Source organism: Papio anubis, chromosome 18 (genome assembly GCF_008728515.1).
Source record: "Papio anubis isolate 15944 chromosome 18, Panubis1.0, whole genome shotgun sequence".
In the NCBI taxonomy this organism is placed as follows: Eukaryota; Metazoa; Chordata; class Mammalia; order Primates; family Cercopithecidae; genus Papio; species Papio anubis.
In genome coordinates, this window is record NC_044993.1 from 5081044 (window position 1) to 5099364 (window position 18321).

The 18321-nt window shown below is 52.7% G+C and overlaps 1 pseudogene; it reads right to left on the reverse strand.

Annotated features, from left to right (window-relative positions):
* Window positions 1-11414: 11414 nt before the first annotated feature.
* LOC101021970 lies at window positions 11415-16876 on the reverse strand (annotated as a pseudogene).
* Window positions 16877-18321: the final 1445 nt, after the last annotated feature.

Below are 18321 nucleotides of genomic sequence, written 5' to 3' on the forward strand. Positions count from 1 at the left end.
TTGCTGGAGGGCTGCTCTGGGGACATCAGCTCTTCGTAGGGTGACCAGCTGTCCTGGGTTGCCTGGCACTGAGGGGTTGTCTGGGATGTGGGACTTTCAATGCTGAAACCAGGAATGCCCTGGGCAAGATGGGAGTGAGTTAGGCGCCCTCCTCTCTAGCCCTTTTGGCCAACCCCTTACGAATCCCAAGTTTGCTCCTGCAGTCAGAGAAGGCCCTCAGGGACTGCAGGAAAGAAGCCGCTGGCGTGAGCCACACGGTGCGTTCAGAGGCATGGCTGGGGCCTCCAGCTGCATCTGCTAGGCCGGACCAGCTGCTCTCATGAACCCGTGCCTGCCCACTCTCCTGGTGTCCTTCCTGCCACCTCCCCTCACTCCAGCCAGGATGCTCTGGCCAGCCTCCAGGTTTGGCAAACACCAGGATGCTCTGACCTCAGGGCCCCTGCACTGGCTCTTCCCTCTGCCTGGACATCTCTTCCCTGGACTCATACCCTCACCTCTTTCTCTTCTGCTCAATGTAATTGTACCCGTGGGGCCTTCCACCTTCTTCCTATTCCAGGAAGCCCCCGTCCCCTTTTTCCCCTGGAGCAGATGTGTCCACTGACGCACCATCTGTCTTGTGTGGTTTTTGTCTGTCTCCGGCACTAAGACACAGCCTGCAGGAGGAAAGGTGACTGGTTGTCACCAGTGGGGTATTCCCAACACAGATCAGTGCCTGGCGAGCAGTAAACATTCAATCACTAAATACATGCATTGAAATCACCTAAAACCAGCACTGTCTAAGCAGAAATCACGGTGTCAAATGCACCTGGAGACGAGACTCCATGGCGCTAGCTTCCTCCAAAGGAAGCTAAGGGATTGTCAGTTGCGGATGTAAGGCAGTGAGCCTGGGTTCCTGCAGCTCCCTGCAGACACCGCCTCTGCTGCCTCAGGCCCTGCCAGCCTCCAGTATTCCCCAAAGTGAACATTAGTTGGGACGAGGACTTGCTGACTTCTCTACTTTAGCAAATTAATCTTATGCAGAACCCTGTCGAATAAAACAAAAAATGTGATACTGCTTTCATTAGAGCAGGGATGGGGAGTCTGGACCTGCCTGCTCCCCACCTCCCTCATGGGGGCCTGAATAGCCCTAGGGATTTGGGGTACAGCTGGAAGTCCAGAATTGGGGGTGAAAGGAATGGGAGGGGATAGGGATGATGCAAAACTCTGCAGGGCTGAGCCCGGAGCTTCTCCAGCGGCAACGTGCAGGCCCACTGGTTGGGGGCTCACTATAATTCGAAGGTCGACGCACAAGGTTTGAGCTGGAACCAGAGCATCAGCATTTCTAACCAGCTCCCAGGGGTCCCAAAGCTGATGCTGCAGGTCCGTGGCCAGGGCTGTGGGCAAGTCTCCCTCTCTGCCTGAGTCACAAGGAATTTGATCATCTTGCCTGCACTTTCCACAAGCTCAGCAGTGGTGAGGAGCAGGAGAGAAGAGGCAGGGGCCCTGGGAGTTCACCAGAGGCACATCTCAGACACAGAGGCCCAAGGGTCTGAGCTCGTCACCGTGTAAGCTGTGGTGAAAAAGAGGCCCTGTAGTACATGATCCTAAACAAGATAGATACTTGCTTCTCTCTGACAGCACAGAGGGAGGTGGCCCAGGGCTGGGAGGTCAGCTCTGCTAGCTTCGACACGTGGGGTTTGCTTTGTTGTTATTTTTAATTTTTAAGAATTTCTCCCATGTCAGAATCTAAGGGCTCATCACATGGTTTTTAACCTCTGGATCCAAAGTGGTTGCTTCAGCTCTTGCCATCATGTCTACATCCCAGATAGTGGGAAGGAAGGAAAGGCAACTGGACCTCATGCCCATTCTTTTTAAGGGCCTAATGTAGAAGTGGAGCAGACTGCTTGTGCTCAAACTCACCTGGCCAAACCACAGGCACATGGCCATCCCTTGCTGCAAAGGAGGCTGGGAAATGTAGTTTTAGCCAAGTTGTCTTCCACCCAATGAAAGCTGAGCTATTCTATCACCAAAGGGAGAAGAGGGGAATGGATATTGGTGACAACTATGGGAAGAGAAGTTGTTATTATACTAAAACCCTAAAGTTGAAGTCATATGAATAGAATTCCAATGCATTTATTAGATGGAGGCTGCTTGCACCAACTATGCAGGCACAGATGGTGGCGTGTGTGGTCATTGGAATAATGGCCCCAAAGATGTCCATGTTCTAATCCCCAGACCAGTGGATATGTGACCTTACGTGACAAAAGGGACTTGGCAAATATGATGAAGTTGAGGACCTTTGGATGGGGAGGTTTTCCTGAATTAACTGGGCGAGCCCAATGTCATCACAGGAGCCCTTTCTAAGAGGGAGGTGAGGGGGTCAGAGTCAGAGGGGAGATGAGACAACAGAATTCGATGTTGGAGTGATGAATTTTGAAGACAGAGGAAGGGGACCAGGGGCCAAGGGATGCGGGCGACCTCTAGGAAGCTGGAAAAGGCAAGCAAGGGATGAATCTCCCTGACTCAGCACAGCCATGCCCATGCCCACACCATGCCCTTGCCACACCCACTCACCAATGCCCACATCCCAACCCATGCCCACACCCACTTATCCACACCCAGGCCCACTCACCCACACCCACTCACCCACAACCACTCACCCACACTCACAGTCACCCACTCACACCCACACCCACTCAACCACACTCATACCCACTCACCCCCTCCCACACCCACTCACACCCATTCACCTACACCCACCCACACCCACTCACCCACACCCACACCCACACCCACCCACAGCCACTCATCCACACCCATACTCATTCACCCACACCCATTCACCCACCCACACCCACCCAGACCCATACCCACTCATCCAAACCCACACCCACACCCACACTCATTCACCCACACCCATTCACCCACACCCACTCACCCAGACCTACACCTACTCACCCACACCCACACCCATTCACCCACACCCACTCACCCACACCCACACCCACTCAGGCTGGCACCACACAGACGTGCCATTTCCCTAACATTCCATCTTTGATGCAGGAGGAAAGCAGAGTGCCCCCAGAAAACCCACGCAGACATGGGAGAGAGTGCAGATCCCACACACACAAGGGCTCCAGCCGGGAAGCCAAGTCCTCCCATTAACGTTGAACTGAAATCACACTGAATGGCGTGCCCCGGGGCCTTCTATGTGCTTAGGCTGGTTTCAGCCACTGCATTTGCAGCCGTTGGCTGGGGTGGCCTAGGAATGAACCCACGTGCCGGGCAACACACGCCCCCGCTTAACCCCAAGCCTCCTTCTGGCTTGAGAGCGTGGGGACGGCAGCCTGGGCTCTCCACGACTCCTCTGAGTCCTGATCTGCGTGTGGGGGCTGCACCCTGACTTAGACCGGCCCTTGGTGTCTTTCCCCACTTTGGGGGCCTTCCACCAGGCCCTCCTACCATCTGCTGAGGACAGAAACGTGCAACCCGGCTAGTTCCCAGGGCCCACGGGTTCAGCACGTTGTAGCCCCCCAAAGAAACAGCCCAGCAGCCAGCAGAAGTTGAAGAAAGTTTCAATCTCTGCTTTGCAACTGCCAAGGGACTTTGAAAGAACATCCAAGTGAGACCAACCTCCCACCATGACAACAGCTCTTGCCCTCTGATGGGATCGTGTCAGAGTTACTCAGGCACACTGACTGCCCCCCAGCTCCCTAAAAACCTCTCACATGGCCCCAAATCACTCAGATTGGAGGCTCACCTGGCCTTTCTCCCCTTCCTCCTCTCTATGCCCCTCCCCGTGCCGGGCACCCCCCCACCCTCCGTCCTGCTGGCCGCTGGGGGTCCCACCCTCGCGCATGGCCGCAGCATCTGGTGGCATCACATCCATCCACTTCTCCTGCTCCTCCCCTCACCGAGGGTTCCCCCATAACCCCCTACTCTGGCAATGTACTTTTTTCTCACTCTGCCTCTCCCTGGAGGATTTCTGGTGAATGTTACCAATAAGCAAGCTTTTTAAAAATAAGTGACATTCATGGCGGACTACTTATGTGTCTGGCACTGTGCCCAACATTTCCTAGACTGCACAACCTCCTTTAAACATACTGATTGCCCTTCAGAACAAGGATAATTATTAGGCAGCCTTTTCTCCATTTTGTAGATAAGGAAACGGGCTGGAGAGGTTCCCAAGGTCTCCCAAGGTCACAGTGCTGGGAGCCAGAGGGGCCGGGTGCAGACCCAGGTCTGGCTTGGCATCGAAGCCCCTGGGCCGCTCTATTTTCTGTTTCTGGACTGTTGCAGGAACTGGCTGCAAAGAACCATCCCTTCTCACTGGCCTGAACAGCTTGTCCACATTTTCCAGAAGAGTGACCCTCAGGGTCCCTAGGGCCACTTCCCTCTTTTACTGACAAGGAAGATAAACTGAGCCGGTGCTGTGGGTCTGAGGCCGGGCCAGGGAGGCAGAGCGGCTCTGGCTCTGGCCGGATCCCCGGCCCGATCCCCGGCCCGGGACCAGGACTGAGTCAGCGAAGGCACAGCCCCACCCTTGGGATGGGTCAAGCCAGGCCCAGGGAAATGGGACCGCTCCCCCTGGCTGGGCTGGGAGGCTTTGTTTAAAGGGTGTCCTTTCAAAGGACTGTTCTGAGTAGTAGGCCATGCAGGGGCTGTGGACAGCACCACATTTAACCCCTGGCCAGCGCCCCTCTTCCCCCATCTTGAAACCCCATGAAGCTGAAGGGGAGAAGGCTGGCCTGGAGCCCAGGGCTCCGAGTCTCCGTTTCTCACCTGTGAAATGGAGCAACAGCCTGGCTGCCCGCCTCCAGGTGCTGTGAGGACCAAATGAGATAATGGAAGGAAAAGTGCTTTGGAAACTCACTCACTCCATGAAGCATCTTGGTGAAGAGCTGTGATGGGGCAGGCCAGGGAGGGGGTGTGCAGAGGCCTCTGTCGGGAGCGCAGAGTCGTGCCCAGATGAGCCTGGGAGCCCCAGAGTGCCGGGCAGTTCTGGGGCACAGGAGGGAGCTGCAAGCTAGAAGGGTGGAGGGCAGTGAGCTGGAGGAGTTGCCGTCCCAGAGGCCAGAGCCAGCAGGAATGCCAGTTCGCCCCGGCCTCGTATTCAGGCCCTGGCATGCTTTAGCTCACAAGCTCTTGCAAACAGAGGGCTGAGGCTTTGGAGAGCGCACTTGTCCACGGCCGGGGCCTGGTGGAGCTGGGTTTGACGGCCTGAGCGGAGGCCCAGAGGTGCCTGGGAGTGGGAGGAGGGGCAGGGCGTGCAGGTGGCCAGGGGTCAAGGCGGGGAACCCAAAGGCCACCCTCAGAGCCTGAAGGCCAATGGGATGGCGAGGGCACCCTGTGGGAGGGTCTGAGTGAGGGAGGGGACAGAAGACACAGGGTCCTTGTGCCAGGAGCCCCATCCGTTCTCTCGGTGACTCTACCAGGGCTGGGCTGGGGACGCTTCCCTCTGAAGGGGTGACACTTCACTTTTCGGGACCCTGCCTGGGCCTTTGTCTTCTGGACAAACAGTTGGAGTAGGGCGAGAACATATCCTCTTGGCGATAAGGCCGGGGCAGGCTCAAGGCCAGACCTCCCCGGAGCTGGCTTCATGGATGGCTGCGGGCTCCCAGCCTGACGCTCTGGGCCTGGAGACGCTGGAGTTTTTCTGGTGATAAGTTAGCCTCGAAGCCCTGAGGAACTCAGGGGGCTTAGCCCACTTCAAGGATTATGTGGAGTTTACAGACAAATCTGACGAGAAAGTCTGTGGTCTTTAAACAAATGCAATACTCAGTGCACTGCTTTGCTTTGGTGTGCTATGAATTCAGGCCTGGCCACTTGAAGGAGGGCTCGTGACAGAGCCCCTAACTTGGATGTGGAATTGAGCTCAAGCACCTGTTTTTTTTTTGTTCTTTTCTTTCTTCTCTCTTTCTTTGTTTTGAGACAGGGTCTTGCTGTCTTGCTGCACTGCTGTGGTGTGATCCTGGCTCACGGCAGCCTCAAATTCCTGGGCTCAATACCTCAGCCTCCCGAGTAGCTGTGATTACAGGCTCACGCCACCATGCCCGGCTGATTTTTAAAAATTTTTAAATAAAGATAAGGGTCTCCCTGTGTTGCACAGACTGGTCTTGAACTCCTGGCCTTGAGTAATTTGTCTGTCTCAGCCTCCCTCTCAAAGCACCGAGATTACAGGCGTGAGCCACCACACGTGACCTCAGGCACCTTTTTTAAACTCTTTTGCTTAGGGATCAGTTAAAAATTAAAATGGTCATGGGGCGCACCTGTTCACTCTCATTAACAATTAAAATAGCTGTAGAGAATCTTATGGAAGAAGCATGGATTTTTTTTAACAGCTTTTTTTTTTGAGATGTAATTCACATAGACACCTGTTAAAAGCCCACAGTTCAGTAGTTTTTAGTGTATCCACAGAGGTGTGCAGCCATCACTACAATCCTCTTTAGAATATTTTATTTCACCCCCAAAAAATCCCTGTACTTTAGCCATCGTCCCCAATTCCCCGACTTCCTCCAGCCCCTGCTAACTGTGAATCCACTTTCGGTCTCTCTGGATTTGCCTGTTCTGGACGTTTCCTATAAATGGCATCATGTAGTCTGTGGTTCTTTGTGTCTGGCTTCTTTCACTCAGTGCCACGTCTTCAAAGTCATGAACATTGTTGCACGTACCTGAACACCATTCCTTTTTCATGGCCGAATAATGTTCCGTTGAGTGAATGGAGCACATTTTGTTTGTCCATCAGCAGCTGATGGACATGTGGGCTGTTTCCACTGTGTTTTGGCTACTGCGAATAGGGCTGCCAAGAGCGTTCTTGCACATGTTTTTGTGTAACGTGTTTTCATTTCTCTTGGGTGTAAACTCACAAGTGGAATGGCTGGGTCCCATGGAAACGCTATGTTTAACCTTTGGAGGAACATCCAGATTGAGAACACATAGATTTTTACAACTTACATGACCTGTTTACTAAGAAAATTTGCTGATACTGGTGAATGTTTACTACGGACCAGGGTGTCCCATGAGTGATCTTATTTTGTCCTCACAACAAGCTTATTTGGTCAGTTCTTTTACTGTCCCCAGTGGATAGGGCAGGAAAGCTGGGGATCAGAGAGGTTGTGACACCTGAGTAGATTCAAATCCCAGCTCGTACGAATCAGGGATTCGAATCCAGGCTGTGGGGTCCCCTCCCTTCTGATGCTTCCTGATGAGTGGCCTCTACTTAAGTGCCCAGTCTGCGGAGGACTGGGGCTCCGTTTCAGCCACAGAAGTGCTCATTTTGGAGAACTGGCAACCCCGAGGGTACGTTTAACTCTTCCTTCTGGATCCGATGGGAGCTGGGTCATGGGTGCTGTGTGTCGAGGCCGTCACCATGCCCAGCTCATTCATCCATCAGGACATATGAGCCACCTACTGCCGCCAGCACAGGCCAGGCCTGCAGAGTCCAGTGCCCTTGTTCCCGGTCAGCCTCCTCATAGTGCAGGCACTGCCACCACACCATGTTGTCCTTCCTGATGGCAACACTGGCTGTGCAAATGAAAGCAGCGTTCCTATTTGGCCGGATTCACTGGTTGTCATGTTTGAGCTGCATCAGAATTTCCTAGAGGGCGTCTTCAAACCCACATTGCAGGCCCACTCCCTGAGAGTCTGCTTCTGTCGGTCTGGCGTGGGGCCCGAGAATCAGCATTTACAACAAGCTCCCACGTGAGGCTGCTGCTTCTGGCCCAGGGACCCCACTTTAAGGCATTAAGAAGTCCCGGGGATGGGGGCTGGGCCCCTGGGATGGGGGCTGGACCCTTTTTCTTGGATAACAGGTCGAGGGCTTCAGTCACTACTTGGGCTAAATGGCCTCTAAGAAATGGGGTTCCTGCTTCCCTGGAGGCCTCTCTGGATCCCTGGGGTGCGCGGACGGAGCATATATCGGACTGGAAGGAAGAGAGGCTGCCTAGATGGGCCGGGGTCAGAGGCAGCCATTCTCACCCCTCTGGGGAGTGGTAGAAATTGGTCCCTGGTGCTCTGCTGCCCCCTGGTGGTGGGCAATTCTGCACTGCCCCCTTTGAGGGGCGTGAGACCATTGAGCGCTGCCTGAAGCCGGGGCGCCAAGCTGGACCCCACTGCCAGGGTCCTCATACTTGCTCTCTCTTGGGAACAGATCTGCTGTCAGTCACATCCACTTTAGTGAGAATAAGTCCAAGTCCTTGATTCTTGTCTCCTGGGGGCGATTTACACTTAAACCCCATGGCTCGTTGCTAAAGAACAGGAAGGCTCTGCCCAAGACTTGAAGCTTCATGCACCAGGGAAGGAAGGGGAGGGTCCTCCCAAGAGTCTTGCTGAACAGCTGTGTACCCTGACCCCTGAACCTGGGAGGACCTGGCCGTGGGCCTGCTTCCCAGTCAAAGTCTCCTCCACCTCGAGGGGAGCGGCCGTGCCGTTTGCATGCTGCCTTAGAAGACGCCATCCGCAGAACTCCAGCACTTACCACGTGCTGAGCGTCTTTACTGTAGCCTCCTGCACGTGCACAGTGGCCCTCCAAAGTCATCGTTATTTTACATGCCAGGCAATGGGAGCCCAGACAGGCTAAGAGGCATCAGTCAGGGCGTGGAGATGGCCATTGGCCATGGGCTCTATGGACCTGGGCCTCAGAGAGGCAAGAGCTGAAGATGTGGCATGGGGGTGGGCGGGGGGCACACATGCAGATGACATGTAAGGCAAGGGATGGGATGACTGCAGGGGAGAGGGAGCCCGGGGAGAAGGGAAGAGGCCCAGGGTTGGCCAGTTAGCGGGAACCAGGAAAGGAGTGGGGCGGAGAGGCCGGGGAAGGAAGAAGAGAAACCCCCAGGGCGTGAAGCATGCACGGGGCTTACAAGCAGACAATAACGGAAGGTTTGTGACCTTCAAGAAAAATCTCACCATTTGATTGGCTGTTCTGCTTGGCTGTAGTGCAAAGCCCGCCCACTTTGAAGAGGGGCCCAGACACAGCCTGAGGCTCCGTCCTCTGGGGGACTTGAATTCAATGTCTTTCCTGTGTTTTTGGCTTGAAGTCCAATTTTCAAACTTGTTTTTTCCTCCCCCCTCCTTTTTTTTTGTAGAGATGGGGTCTCCCTATGTTGTCCACGGTGGTCTTGAACTCCTGGGCTCAACTGATCCTTCTGCCTCTGCCTCCCTAAATGCTGGGATTGCAGACTTGAGCCAGCATGCCTGGCAAGATCCAATTTCCAAGGAGAATATCTATATTCTTTAGAATAGTTTACATTAAACTAATATAAATATTAGTTTATATCATACCATTGTAGTAGTTTGAATCTTCAAAAAGATTCATCCACAGACTAACCCCAAAGAATTATGATTGGGACCTCATCTGGGAAAAGGGTCTTTGCAGGTGTGATGAAGTTAAGGATTTTGAGATGGGATCGTTCTTGATTAGGGTGGCCCCACATTCTGTGACAGGTGTCCTTATAGAAAACAAGGGGAGAAAGAAAGCCTTGTGAAGGTGAGGTGGAGACTTGGGTGTCCTGGGATAGGTCAGTATCTATCATCCATCATCTGTCTATAGGTAAGTAGTCAGGCTGTAGCTACGGACAACCATATATAGATATAAAACATTCTCCATTGCATATAGATCATATGTCCTATAAAATGAGAGCGTGCCGTCTGTGTCAGTGTGTCTTGAAGGATGGCCTGAGGAACTCCTGCGTCAAAGTTGCCTGGGACTTGGTAAAACTAAAGACTCCCGGGCCAGCTTTCAGACCTATGGGATTAGACTGTGGGTGGGGCCCAGGAATGGGCACTTTAGACACGTTTTCTGGGTGTTTCTGATGCCCCTCGTGGTTCCCTGATATGGTGAGGATGGCTTAGGAGCAGGTGGGGGGAGTTTGTCAACCAGAAGGGACCAGGAATGTGTCTGAGCAGAAAGGCAGGACAGGGTGGCCTATTCTGGCTAAGGGGGAGATTGCTGGCGCACCTCCCTCTGGGGCTGATGGACAGCTGGTGTGTGCTGGGGCCCCAGATATTTGGGGTCATGGGGACCCTGCTCCATCCTTGCCGGCACTGGGGCCCCCACCGCCCTCTGGGCCCAGCTGCTGTTGGAGAGGGGCCAGGAGTACACACAGGCTGTTGTCAGCCCATCTCACACTCGGCATGCCTGGCCTTCCTGACGTTTAGACAGCTGCTTTGTGTCTGGCTGCTCTGGGAATTCCAGGACCCGGGAAGTGGCCGGAGCTGACATCCCAGGAGCAGCTGGTGGGGTGGGCCGTGTGGCCATCTGGAAGTTTCCGGGGCTCAGGGAACACTTATGTAACTGGTTTAGAGGGGAGGTTTGGACAATGGATTCGCCGAGGGGCCAAGAACAAACTGAGCCTTTCCCAGGGCGGGCAGGTCCTCTCCGCCAACGGGCATCTTATCTTATCCACTCCCCAAGCCCCTCTCAGCCCCCGAGGATCCCTGCTGTCAAAGCCAGAAAAGCAGGCAATGGGACTGAAGCTCTCCGAGGGCAAGGACTTGTCTGTTTTGCCTCATCACCCTCTGTGCTTAGCACAGCGCTTGGCCCGTGCTGAGTGCTGAGTGCTGAGTGAGGGTTGAATGAACATATGCGCTCATGTGCGTGATGGAATTTCCTCCAGGGAGGAAGGATTGGCCCAGAGCAGTGGCTCACAGAGCAGGATTCCCGGGCCAGCCCAATCAGCATCCCCTGGGAGCTTGTTAGAATGCAGGTTCTCAGGCCCCGCCCCAGAACTCCTGAGTCAGATGCTCTGGGGCTGGGGCTGGGCCTGGCGATCTGTATTTTGACGAGCCCGTTAAGGGATTTAGATCCAGGCCGGTGCAGGAGAACCCCTGGTGTAGGGCAGCAAGAGGCAGATTCCAATACCAAGTGACCCCCAACAAAATCCCATAGCTACCACTCATGGCACTATCACTACTACTGCCCCCACTACTACAGCTACTATCACTACTGCCATTGTTATCACTACTACTACTGTTATCACTGCTACTACTGTTATCACTGCTACTACTTCTACTGGTACTGTTGGTTTAGTTGAGGCAGAAGAGCTGGGTCCTCCACGTATGGGCACTCAGACTGTAGCTGAGTCCCCGAAGGTGCGGCACAGACGCTGAGATGTTTCCAGGGACTTGTGGGCAGCTGCAGGAGAACCACCGGTTTGGAAGAAAGGGCACACGGGGCCTCTGAAGTGACACAGATTTGGATTCAAGTCCTGGTCCTACCTCTTTATTTATTTATTTTTGAGACTAGGTTTCATTCTGTCACCCAGGCTGGAGTGCAGTGGTGCGATCTTGGCTCACTGCAGCCTCGATTTCCTGGGCCCAAGTGATCCTCCCAACTCAGCCTCCCAAGTGGCTGGCACCACAGGTGCACGTCACCACACCTGGTTAATTTTTGTATTCTTTGGAGAGACAGGGTTTTGCCATGTTGCCCAGGCTGATCTCCAACTCCTGGACTCAAGCGATGCTCTGGCCTTGGCCTTCCAAAGTGCTGGGATTACAAGAGTGAGCCACTGTGCCTGGTGGCCCTGTCTTTTAATAGTGGGGAGACCTTGGGCAAATCACATAAAGCCCTGTGCCTCAGTTTCTTTATCTGTGAACTGAGGTGGTAACATATTGCCTTCCTCACAGGTGTCTTGGAGATTAAATGCGTTTGTCTCTGAATGTGCTTACAAGGGTGTCTGGGATGCAGAGGACACTAAATGATAGCTGCTGCCATTGCTAGTGTTAGTATTATGATGACCATTATTTAGTTATTTTTCCAGGAACACGTGGACTTTATTGAATGCTGTCGTAGAAAAGCATGTGAGGATAAAGGGCTGATACAGGACTTGGCTCTAGGGGCAGGAGAAGGAATGGCAGGTGGAGCACGTGGGAGACAGGGCGTGGGCAGAGCTCCTGACCTGGATGGTGCCTCCTGATCTTTCAATAGACTTGGAAGATCAACACTGGGATGACGATGAGTAGAATGGTCACGAGGATGCCCACCATCAGGGCCTGGTGTTCAGGCACTTGGCGGTGGAGGCACAGGCTGGGGCCCTGGTCAGGTCGCCAACCATCTTCCTTTCCCTAGACTTCACGGAGGAGGCCAATGCTATGAAGCCCAGGCAGCAGGAGTTCATGAAGAGGGTGTTAAACAGGGACCAGACGACATGGTTGGACACAGAGGTCTCGCAGTGGATGTAGATCACGGTGGACATCAGGGGAGCAGGGTTGTGGGACGCCCTCAGCACAGCCACCTCTTGCTCCTCCTTGAGCATCTCATAGTTAGTGGAGCGGCCGGTGTTGGTGGGAGTGAAAAAGGTCTGGACAGCGGCTCATGGTGTCCAGTGAAGACCAGCTGTGCTCAGGTTGTTGGGATGGTTCTCCTCTGATGACCATTATTATCACCACTGCTGTTTCTACTATTATTACCAGTTCCATTATTACTGTTACTAATGCTATTATTAATATTACTATTATTACTAGGATTATTACCACTAATAGCATTATTACTACTACAACCACCACTTACTGCTATTACTGTTACTGCTGCTATCATTATTACTACTGTTACTACTACTTCTATTATTACTATTTGTTTAGTCGAGGCAGAAGAGCTTGACCCTCCATGCATGCACAGCCACCTCCCATGCCTAATGACTTAGCTCTGGGCTCTGGGAGCAAGAACCCAACTAATGCCCTACACTTGGTGGCTGAGTCTCAGCCTGGTTCAGTTGGAGGACTCAGAGGCACGGGCGGTGCCCTAGAAAGACGCAGCTGGCAGCTGGCAGTGCAGAGGCAGAGCTTTTGCTGCTCCCTGCTTCCCCACCCCCAGTCCCCCGCCCTCCGCTTGGGGAGCAGCTCGGTTTATCTCCCATGGAATGCATCTGTGTTCTTCCTGATGGCTCCTGGGTGTCAGGGAAGCCCCACACCATTTCCAGCTCCTCATGCTCCCAGCTTAAAAGGACCCCAGCCAACCGTTCTTCCCCAGCAAGCAGACGGGATTTATGGTGGCGATTTCTTCAAAGTGGTTCTTCTCTACCTGAATCCAGAAGTGAAACAAAACAGAACGCCCCTTTACCCTTTCGAAGCCAGGGAAGGGAGCTCCTCTTATTTTTTAAAAGGCCCAGAAGTTGCAAGCAAATGTCAACTTCATCCTGTGGTTTGATTTAAATGTTTCTTTGGGAGAAAGAGAGAAAATATAATATTGAACTTAAAAAACAAAAAAACTTACAATGAACTGTTATAATTCAGAACATGATGCACAAACCCAGATTTAATAAATGAAGCAACAAAACAAAACAATACAACAACAACAAAAACTTCTTCTGAGAGGCTCCTCGTGTGAGGCTGTGCCTGTCTGGCAAATCGTCTTGGAAATGGGTGAGGTTTAACCAAGGGTCATTGAGTCCCAGCACTGGGATTGTCTGCTCCCTGCTCTGAAAAAAAGGAAAAGCTACCTCTATCAAAGGCATGGATTTCTCCAGAGTTGGTCAAATATACGATGCTTTTTTCAAGTGCGATTTTCCCTAATTGTAATATTGTATGTGATCATTAATGAAAATTTGGGAAATGGAGAAAAGCAGAAAGAAAACAATCCCCTGTTCAGAGAGAACCTCGTTAATCTGTAGTAAATTTCCTTTCAGTCTTTTTTCTGTACATTTTAAAACAAAGATGCTGTCATATTGTAGATTATACTTTCTATTTTTAAAAAAATTTACTATGGCCACGATTTTTCTGTCTACTTCCTTCTTCAACCCAAAGTACCTGCATTGATTGACAACACCGCCGGTCCAGCTTCGTGAAGCCAGATAACCGGGAGGCATCTGACCCTGCCTTCTCCCTCTCCCCAAAGCCTGTGTACTCCCAAGCCAGTGCCTCTGCCTCAGTATCTCTCTACCAGCTTCTCTCCATCCCAGTGGCCACCATCCCAGTCTGAGCTGCTGAAATCTCTCACCTGGGCTGGGAAACAGCCTCCACCTGGTCTCCTTGCCTCTACGCTGGACCTGTCTACCCCTTTTCCATGCTGCCATCAGAAGGAGCCTTGGAGATGCAAATCTCATCCCAGCACCCTTGATGAACACTTCCATGACTGTGGCCATTGCTCCTAAGATAAAGACCAGATTCCTCCTCCAGGAAGCCTCCCTGTCTTTACACACAAAATCCCCCGCTTCAACGCCACATGCCACTGACTACCGCTACTATTTGTGGGACTCTTGTTTACCCCTCCCCTAATCTGGGAACCGCTCTATCTCTGGTGCTGTGAGCAGTCACTTGAGAACCTCATTTGTAGATAGAATGAATGAGAAAGCTCTCACTGCACATCCGCAAACATGATGTTAGGGGCGGCATCGTGACTCGCAGGATGCATCTCTGAACACCCACCCAATTCTGGCATCTGCCACCCTAAGTGCTGAGGATGGCACCATCACCCTCATTTTGTTATTGGAGAAATAGAGCTGGCTCTTAGTCTAAAGAGAGATACTGGGGAAACAGCTGAGCAGAAAGGACTAGAGACACAAGTCCCCGAAAATCCCTTCAGGCCTTGCTTCCTGAGCTGGGAGGGGAACTGCAGTTGCCAAAGGCAGCCCTGGCCCCCGGCGTTCTTCTGCTGCGTGACTCCCAGCCTGCAGCGAGGCCCACACCCTCCACTCTTACGACTGTCAAATTGTCTCTTGTCACCACTGACTGGTGAGCGAGCCACCGGGGCAGTTTTGAAAGACAGCTGACGAGGTAAGCTGAGGCCACACAGGCAGCCCGGAGACACTGGCAGCATCTAAGCTCCCTTTCCTTGACTACACTTTGGGGTTAGGTCCCCAAGTCCCTGGGGACAGTGGAGAAATTCCACATGAAGGGGCCACTGGGGGGTCAAACAGGAGCGCCTGTGGCCACTCCAAGCTGGGACCCATCTCTGCCGACACCTCAGGGTGTCCCTGCTGTATTCGGTGTCCTTTCGTTTCAAAAAAAATAATTTTCCTCTTAGTACATGGCAGGTGGTGGAGTTTGTTGCTCTTGAATTGGCAAAGCAGCTAGAGGATAAACCAACCCACGCAGTCTGGAAAGGAAGGAGCCGTCGAAGGCTGAGACTTGGCTTCTCCCTCCTTCGCATCTGGGCGGCAGGCAGGGAGGGAAGTGTCTCATCTGTGAAGTGATCGTCACTCTGATCCACATCGCTGCCCTTGTGATAAAGTTTGCTGAGCAGAGAGCCAGTGATCTGGGGACGATTAGTATCTGCCTTGAATTGAATTGATTGTCATTTTCTCGACACAGGGTCTTGCTCTGTAACCCAGGCTAGAGTGCCGTGGTGGGATCATAGCTCACTGCAGCCTCCACCTCTCAGGCTCAAACCATCTTCCTGCCTCAGCCTTCTGAGCAGCTAGGGCGACAGGTGTGCCCCACGCCCGACTGATGCTTTTGTATCTTTCTTGATGTGATGTTCTTCATGACTGTGCTGCTGGTGTTGACCCAGGAGTCTGGGGCCTGAGAGCTATCCTGGGACAGCTTTGGAGGATTGAGTGCGTTATGCAATTGAAGGCCCCAGGAACCAGGTAGCTCAGGCTCAAATCCCAGTTCTGTTCCCTCCAGCCTGTGTGAACTTGCGTGAGTCACTTACCCTCTCTGTGCCTCAGTTTCTTCATCTGTAAAATGTGGATAAAAATGACACCTACCTCATGGGGTTGCTATGAGGATTAAGAAATTAAACTTGGCCAGGCACAGTGGTTCACACCTGTAATCCCAGCACTTTGGGAGGCCGAGGTGGGTGGATCACCTGAGGTCAGGATTTTGAGATTAGCCTAATCAACATGGTGAGAACTTGTCTCTACTAAAAATTAGCTGGGCGTGTTGGTCGGCTCCTGTAATTCAAGCTAGTCGGGAGACTGAGGCAGGAGAATCGCTTGAACCTGGGAGACGGAGATTGCAGTGAGTTGAGATCACTGCCATTGCACTCCAGCCTGGGCGACAAGAGTAAAACTCCATCTCAAAACAAACAAACAAACAAACAAATAAATATTTATAGAGCTGAAGACAGTGCCTGGCACAGGTAAGATGGAGCACTTTGGAAATAGAGTAGCTGTCTGGTTTCGATCACACCATCTTCAAGATGCAGCTTGCATCACACTCTTTCTGGGCCCAGGGACGCAGTGGCTCAGTCACTAGAAATGTATTTATGTTTTACCCCCTTCCTTTCCCTTGGGCTCTCCCTTTACACATGCACGCACACACACACACGCATACACACATGCACATATGCACACATGCACACACACATGCATACACACATGCACACACACGCGCATACACACATGCACACATGCACACACGCACACACACGCATACACACATGCACACACACATGCACACACACACATACATGCACACACACATACACACATGCACACACACGCATACACAATGCACACACACACGCATACACACATGCACACACACACACACACACATGCACACATGCACACATGCACACATGGAGGAGACACAGAGCCCCTTTTCTCCGTCAGTTTCCTGAGCCCAGCCCACCAGGCAAGGCGATCGGCGAGGAGGGAGGAGGTTGAAACTCTCAAGGAGGCTCCTGGTTCCCCATGCTCTTTGTCAACTCACTCGGGAGAAATCCGCCCCATTTACTTTCTGCCTCCTTTTAGCCCTTCATTTAACAGGAAAACATCGAAAGGCCCGGGAAAAAGTCAGAAAGGGGAGTCACAGAAACAAGCTCTCTTCTCCCCAGGGCTGAGCAGGTGGAAGCAGAGGCACCTGTCTTTCCTACCCAGGAAGTCACACTCGGCGGCCTCTCGTCCTCCATGGAGCAGCGGTTTACAGCCATACACATCCCGACCTGCAGCCTGGAGCTGCTGAGATCAGGGAACGAGACCAGTGTCCACACTCGCTCCTCCAGGGTTGGTGCCATGTTCATTCATTCGCTCATTCGTTCTTCAAAGTGGCACTGGATATAGGCACTGCAGAGAGCATCCTTGACATAAGTAACTCCATCCTGGAAAAAGACTCCGTCCTACATTTCAAAAGGCATCATGATAACAGGGACCAGATGTTTTCCCCAATCCACAAAGACTGCGCCTATCCAGATAAGGACTCCCGGGCACACTCTCTTCCTCTCTCAGTCCCCGCCAGAGACTCTGTGGCCATAAAAAGAGCAGGACTCCCCCAGCTTGAACCGGCAGTCTTAACAGACACTGTCTTGCTGTCACTGTGGTAAGTGCCTGGCGTCTGCCGCCGAAGGCTCTGCCCACATAAAAGACTCTTCCTTGGAAGGTGCTGACGGACCACCCAGACCCGGACAGGCTGGGACGTCCTTCTTATCCACATCACTCTCCCTGGACTGGTTCATTAACCCTTTCTCCAATCCTCTCCTCTTTTTTTTTTTTTTTTCCCTTTCTGAGATGGAGTCTTACTCTGTCACCCAGGCTGGAGTGCAGTGATGTGATCTCAGCTCATTGCAACCTCCGCCTCCCGGGTTCAAGCGATTCTGCTGCCTCAGCCTCCCAAGGCATAATTGGATCAGGGTGCATATAGCATCCCTGGTCTGCAGGGCGCTATCAGATTATGGTGCCATTTGTCCAGGAGAGCACTAGCTACAAGGTGTCATTGCTATGTTCTCTGTGGCGGCATCTGCTGAGAGGGCCAGGCCTCCCACTCGTGCCCTTTCCCTGTGGGGCGATCCCCTTCAGGATCTCTCGGCTCTCTCTTTTGGGGGCATGGGAGCCTCTGCCAGCCCTCCCACACCAATCCAGGGCACTGCTGCCTCACTGGGTGGCTTCAGGCTTGCTCTGCCCTGGACTCCCTCCCAGACCCCTGTCCCGAGAGAGATTCAGCTTGCAGGGTGGAGGGTGGGGAATACTGCAGGTTCTGAGTGGAAATGTGGAACAGGCCCCTTCTCCTCTTTGGTTTTCCAGAACTGACCTGGCACTCTCTCCCTTTTTTTCCCAGCTGGATTTGTCTCTGTGAGAGGTGGGAGCAGGTGACTCTTTCCAGAACCCCTAGTTCATTTAAGTGGAAAAGGGATTTGTTAAAAGGATCTTGAAGATCCCACAGAATCTCAGGGAGAGCTGGAGGACCAAGCAGGGAAGCTCTGCAGCCAGGAGTGGCTCCCAGGTCCTGCCACGGAGCTGTCTGAGGGGACCCGCCTGCTTGGTGGCAGCAGTACGGCTCCATGCAGCCCCCTGGGGTGGGAGCCCGGGCTCTCCTATTAGACCCACACGGGGGGTGCCATATTAACAGCAGGCCAGTTCAACGGGAACTGCAGATAAGCAATAAATACGTTTTGTGGCTAAGCCTGTCCCATACCATGTTTTATTATTATTTTATTTTGCTTAAATTTGGCATTCCCACATGCTG